This window comes from Abramis brama (genome assembly GCF_963993115.1).
Source record: "Abramis brama genome assembly, chromosome: 7".
Taxonomy (NCBI): Eukaryota; Metazoa; Chordata; class Actinopteri; order Cypriniformes; family Leuciscidae; genus Abramis; species Abramis brama.
The window spans coordinates 30,369,531-30,376,883 of record NC_139969.1 but is presented as its reverse complement, the minus strand read 5'-3'; positions in this window follow the sequence as shown (position 1 = coordinate 30,376,883).

Here is a 7,353-nt window from a genome sequence, read left to right as displayed (position 1 = left end):
GATGGTAGGGGAAGACTCATGAATATTCATTAGGGAAGTCATCCCTGATTGGTCTTAACCCCAGTGACGGGTAGGTTTAGGGGCGGGGTTAGGGAGGTCATAAGACCCCAGTGACGAGTAGGTTTAGGGGTAGGTCATCAGACCAATCAGGGATGACTTCCCTAATGAATATTCATGAGTCTTCCCCTACCATCCTGGGAAAAAAAAATATCGCATCCCGAACCCGTGGCCCCACCTCGCCAGACTATTTCAATTTTCTGAACAAGTTAATGATAGTTTTCGCTTCAAGTGTTTGCTGTGTTTACCAATGTAAGCACTGTGGCAGCAGTAATGCAATATTTAGAAAATGTACTCTTGATACTCAAGTACTTTTAAAAACAAGTACTTTACTTAAGTAGACATCTGACTGTAGTACTTTTACTTGTACTTGAGTAAAATTTAGCAAGGGGTATCTGTACTTTTACTCAAGTAATGAAGCTGTGTACTCTGTCCGCCTCTGCTCGCAAGCAACTCTTTAACCGGGGCATCCTCGCATATCACTGCTCACGCTGCCCCTCCACATGCAAATCATTCGACTACATGAGAGACACTATACAAGCAATGTGGAGATCTAGGAATAAAAGGCTGACAGCTACAGTTACAGCAGTGGAACCCAAATCGCAAGGTGCAGATGCTCGACTCATTTCGCAAGAGAAAGTCAAGCATGGGTGGAGCTTCCCACAGCGAACATATCACAGTGAATGCATTTAGCCCCCTCGACAGCCAAACATGCTCTGTGTCAACGCTTGATTCTCATCGCTCTTAGAGAATCAAGCAAGAACAGAGCTTCCTACAGGTAATGCATTGTAATGCAGGTAATGACTCTATCCCTCAAGAGAGAATCAAGCAAGAACAAAAGCACTTACCATGAATTCATCACAATTAGAGCATCCAGCTCCCTTGAGAGTCAAACAAGCTCCAACAGGTTCTCATCTTACACAGGCATACAAACAAAGCGACTTCCATAAGACAAAAGAGCTAATGTTGTGTAAATCAGGAGCACTTTTATATTTAGAGCTGCTCCTCATGTGATGTCACAGACTGCCTTCTGCCAGTGATAACTGGCGTTTGTTTGTTTGTTTGCACATGCTCAGACACCACTCACGGCGTTCCCCATAGTGTCAACACCAAGACACAGTGTCGAAGTTTCACATCAAAAGTTTTTTTTTCTCCTGCACTGAGCCAGGAAACTCCACTTCAGTAGCATTAACCACATATTCCAGTTTTATACCTATCTACATTCTGAAGGTTTTTTTTACAGAGGGTTTTTTTCATATATCATTTGCCTGATTTATATAACATTTTATTCCTAAAAATTAGGTGATTTTTTTCTCTCTGAATGTTGACAGTATATTCTGATATATTGGGCCCTATCTTGCACCCAGCGCAATTGACTTTGTACAACGACGCATGTATCATTCCTATTTTGCACCCGACGCGCAGCGGACTCCACAGACGCACGTCGGCAAATTAGGGAATGAACTTGCGCTCCCGGATGCGGTTCAGCGAAAAGAGGAGGCGTGTTCTGGTGCAAACGTTCCCTGGTGCTATTTTGCAGTTCCAGAAAACAATTCCGCCACAGACCAGGAAAAACATAGTCTCCTCTGCTCGGCTGTGAACCGCTCCTGGTGTGCGCCTGGCAAATCCGCCGTTATAATAGCAAGCCGCCATAGAACAAGCGCGCCTGCTCTTAAAGGGAATGTGAGATGATGTTCTGATTGATTTATTTCACGTTACGCCCAAACCACACCTATGAGTAATGTAGCTACTTCAGACCAACCCATTTTAGAGATCCGCCCACAAAGTTTCTTGCGTTTCGCGTTTAATACTTGCGTTTCAGATCGTTAAAATAGGGCCCATTGAGTGATAAGGAGACATAAAATATGAACTTTCCTCTGTAAAAAAACATTGACTCTAATATATAAGCAAACTGAAACAAAACTTTTGTACCTGGCTTTATTCAATACTCAGATGTCTGATCTAGAAAGATATGCAAATTAGCGTATATTTAATTAGATACTGCCTCATTTATAAAACAAAACCCAACAAACCAACAACAAAACAGTAACTGTCCATTTAATGTTGTTTTTTATACAAAGATAGCATTTAAAAAAGGCATACATTTCAGGTCCCAGGTCATCACCTATTTTGAAATCCTTTGGGAGTCTTTTGTGCGCTTGACATGCACAGCTAGTGCTCATGCCTGTGTACAGCATCCAAATCAGTTATTTATGAGCTTATGTTTGTCTTACTATAGGATGCTGTCACAGAAGGCAGCTATAGCAATGGTTGTGTGTGTTCTGATTTGACAGTATATATAATGCTGCTTATGGAGTTGCTGGCACTGTCAGGTCAGAAATATAAAAAGAGAAAAAGCAGCAGTTTCACTGCAGAAGTTCCTTGCTTATTTCCCGCTGCCCCTATTTACAGTGAACTATTGCTGTAACATCTGTGCTTACAGCTCAAATTTCATAAAACCACAGCCATGTGGCTTTTTCGAGTACATGCTGACATTTATGATGTGATGTTTTTGTCTCTGTCAAAGTGGCCGCGATGTGCAAAAGTTTCCCGTTGAGACTGAATAACATTTTACACAGCTGTAAATGTGTCACTTACAAATTGATTCATGAGGCTTACTTTGTGAACCTGACCAAACATTCAGATAATGAAACAGTTTATCTAACCCCAGACAGCTGGATAGTCCTCTGACCATAAGACGCAGATGTGTTCTAATTTAGAATCTGAACACGACTATTTTCTTCAGATGATTTCTCAAGGCAACACTATTCAAATAAAATCAGAACACTGTTCAATGCACACTCAAGGCAAGCTCACATTACATGACTTTTGGCTGGATTTTGCTGTCGCAGACCTTGGAAATCTCCCGGATCGCAGCCAAATCGGTGCTCGTTGCAGTCGCTGATGCTCGTCAAGTATGAGCCATGTGATCTTGCAACGCTATCTCACGACTAATTCGGTTGCTAATTCGTATGAATTCCGTACAATTCATCTAAACCCCAGTGATGGGTGGGTTTAGGAGCGGGGTCATGGGTAGGTCATTCGTACGAATTCATACGAATTTTGGCAACTCGTAAAATATGTACGATTTAGCAAAAATCGTACGAATTCGTAGAAGTGAGGTCGTTTGAATTCGTACGAATTAGATAAATACGTACAAATTGCAGTGAGATGGGGCTGGATCTTGTGTGGCTAATTCAACAACAAGGTGCAACTAATCCAGCCAATTACAGTGCAGATGGTATTAACGGGAAAATCTCATAATCACTGTGAATTAATGAAAAAACGTGTTTTTTTTCGCTGTTGATTGGGACTGCCTCTTGACCAAATGTCATAGTTGTGCACCTCGTCAGCGTTGTGTAGTATATGACAATATGTTGCTATGTCAAGATGACCACATATGATAATAAACCTTGTTGTGTAGTTTGAGCACCACAGCAATTCAGGTCTTACAGTCCTGTAGTATGAGTTTGCCCTGACACACAAAAATCAGACATACTTCAAATGTCAAGTTGGTTTTAATTTGGTTTGAATCTTTTCATCACATAAAGAGGTTATTAATTCCACAACAGAAGTTGCAGCCAACCGTAACAGTCTCCACAACCTTTGAAGCTTCATTTCACATTGGCGAATATGTTGCCCTACCTTGACTATTCTGCATTACCATCAGATAAAAATAAAGACTGCAGCATGTTTTGAACTGTGTTCAGACTGTGCGGTGCCTCTGAGGTCATGACCGGTGTCTTGACTCGTACAGTTTCACACCATCGTGCCAATGAAATAATGACTGAACTTATCCTCATTATATTATGCACGTTATATTCAGATCATCTCTAAAGGAAATGTTCCTTTCTTCCTCTCTGCTTCTTTCCATGACTAAAGACGTTTTAGCTTTCCTAAAAAGACCAGGGGCCTTATTTTTAACCGTTCAGTACGCACAAAACAGGATCTGAAAGAGGCGTAGGTGTTAGGCGTAAAGAGTAACAGGTAAGCGTAAAGAGTTGTGATTTATAAAAACAAACTTGACGGGAAAATTAGCACACCTGCACGCAAACTCTGACCCATGCGTACGAACATTTTGGAGACGGAGCAGTTTGGCGAGCGACACTGATGGTGAGCTGAGGGACTGACGGCAGATGAAGGAAAACCACTATTAAATCTTCATTATGAGTCCTAATCATAAATACAGTGCATGTTCACAATAAAATAATGATTTAAACTATGTTTTACATCTGATATACACATTTAGATTAAATATGCCATTCTCTTTAATGTTATTTATTCAAAAACAAGGCAAGGATAGGCTACTAAATGATTTTTAGCAATTTTATGGCACATCTGTATCTCTTATTTTCCTAATGTCTTGTACCTTTAAACATGGTATCACGTGGATGAATATGCATATTCAAATGATATGCTGATGAGGATATGCATAAAGTAAGCTCCATATATGGTTATTTCGGGGAGGAGACGGGGTGGAGACGCATGTGCGCATATTCTTCCACTGACTGGGATTTATAAAGGGAATTTTGCGCAGGTTTTGGTGAACGCACGGATTTATAAGTCTGAATATTTTTTGCCGTACGCCATTTTTGGCTTTCGGGCGCACGTACACTTTTAGTAAGGATCCTATGCACAGTTTTATAAATGAGACCCCTGGATCAGGCACAGGCTGGGTGTTTTGTCTGCAAAATACACTACCGTTCAAAAGTTCCAACCATCCATCCGTCCATCCATCCAAATAATTAATTCAGCAATGATGTATAAGCTACCAAATATTTATATTTCCAATAAATGTGGTTCATTGAACTTTCTATTCAACCACTACCCTGATTTCCATAAAAATATTAATCAGCACAACTGTTTTCAATAATAATCAGAAATGAAAAAAATTTGCTAGAGAACGCAAAACCATTGACGACTTATTTGTCCTCCCATCTCATATTTTTTTTCATAATTTTTTCTCATAAATTATTTAACTGAAGCATTTGACAGAACCAGTATTATGTTTTTATATACTTAAAAAAAAGGCCCTTAAAATCACAATTATTGCTTCCAAATCAAAGTTTTCTAAGACATTTCCGAAACTGGGGCTCATGTACTTTTTCCACTTTCCTGAACCCTTGGTCAGCCTGAAACTTTCTTCTTGTTTAGCCTGGAGTGTATGAAACGGGTGAATAATATGAACGGTTTCGGGACATTGGATGTGTTTTTTTTTTACCCTCGATTTTCCCTCTTCACTAGATTTCGAGAACTGTCAGAATGGCGCTGACTCTGTATTCTCTAATCCTTGCTGTGGAAGAAATCTATATTTAGGATGCCATGGGTGAATGTGTTTAACTTTAGACCAGAGTCGCTCCATTCATCACCAGAACGCGCTCAAAGGAGGGCAAACCTCGACTCCAGCTTCAGGCCATGATATAAATGACTTCTGCGATCAACCCGAACGGCAAACACTTTATATTTATTTACAGTATGTTGTCCAACAAAAGTAATGCTTTACCAGACAATAATTCTTGAACACAGGTTATCCTTAAAGCAACAACATGGAACTTTTCCTCTGCGGTCGCCCTACAGGTTGGAAGCGGAATTGTCCATTACCGCTGTCGTAAAATGATTTACGGTTACTGTATATGAAGCATGTAGGTTTTTTTCATATGGGCAATGATAATATTATTAATCTTCCTCCTTTCATAATTTATACATGTTTAGTAGACTAAACATTTTAACTCAAACATTTGCGATTTGCATGTCGATTGCAATGCTCAAATCTGAACGAGAATGATAGCGATAGCATCCTAACTATCTAAAACTAACGCATGTTAGTGTTTACTAGCTACCAGATTGATAATTCGATCATCTACTAGCTGATTCATGAAGATAAATAAATGGAGGACCAGATAGTTTCCGTAACGTAGCCAGGCAGACAACAGATTAGAAAAACTAAAGATAGTATGCAAGCAATTTACAGTTACTTACTAGTTCAACAGCATGACGGCCAAGTCAGCATCGGTCTGGTAACTCTCCTCCTCCATAAGCTAACGCCAGCGAGCAAACGCTCGACCAATATTGATCCTCGTCCTGCCTTTCAGTTTATCACTCTCCCTTTTCCTCTTCCGACTCTCCTCCGACAAAACCTTGGACTTCTTACGTTTCGCTGCTGCTTCAGCCATGACGAAAACAGACGTACGAAAACAAACGCGCTGGTTGGCCACATTTGAGGAAGTGGTGGGCAAAGTGACGTATGCCGTAAAGCAGTCGAATTTTGTAGTTCTTTTTGAGCGCTGGTTACTACCCGCACCCCGAAGTTACATAGTGCCAGTAAAAGCGATACAGACCCCGTCAGGCTCTGGCAGACGTCTCATTCAACCTATTGTAAGTCGATGTACTATCACAAGGGTCTTGGAAATATATTATGAAGGTTGAAAAGTTACATGTTGTTACTTTAAGCAATTCAAATTCTGTTGAAGCTGAAGGACAAAACTGAAAAGGGGTTCATGTTCTGTTTAGTTTGTCTAGCAGTCTTCTCACACTTCTCTGTGGTTCCTGCTCAGGATATATGCATTGGCTTTTTTCCAGATGAAACCATATGGAAGTCCTCAGATGCACACACATGTTGGGTTTTCATGTTTTATGGGGACATTCCATAGACATAATGATTTGTATACTAAACTGTATATGCTATCCCCGTACACTAAAACTACCCATCACAGAAAACTCTGTATTTTTACATTTTTAAAAAACATAATTTAGTGCGTTTTCACACCTGGCTTGTTTGGAGCATTTGTTTCAGAACCTTATTATTATTATTTTTTTCAGTAGGCTAAAAACGCTTTGGTGGACACACAGTGGCCTTAGTTCGGTTAGTTAGGCATATGTGAACACGGCAATCTCGGCCTGATTGCAAACAAAAGAAAGCTATCCGACCCAACGGATCAAAGAACCAGACTGTATCACAATATGTATGAAAAGCAGCAGTTTTTGTTTTGCTAATGACTCTCAATATGAATCATGGGTTAACCTGGAGCAAAGCTTATTGAAATTTGGTTGGACGAACATATTTTAGAACAGCTGCCCAACGAGTAGCCTACTTGAGTCATAGGCTATTAACTCATTTTGGTCCATTTCGAGATGTTGCCTTGTGAAAGCGAACTGAACCAAGTAGAAATCACAACATTGTAACTATTTCAATCCTTGTTTCGGAACAAAGAAAACGATCTACAGGTGTGAAAACGGCATTAGTATGATTTATAAGCTGTTTTCCTCATGGGGACCAAAAAGTCCCAACATCAAGGA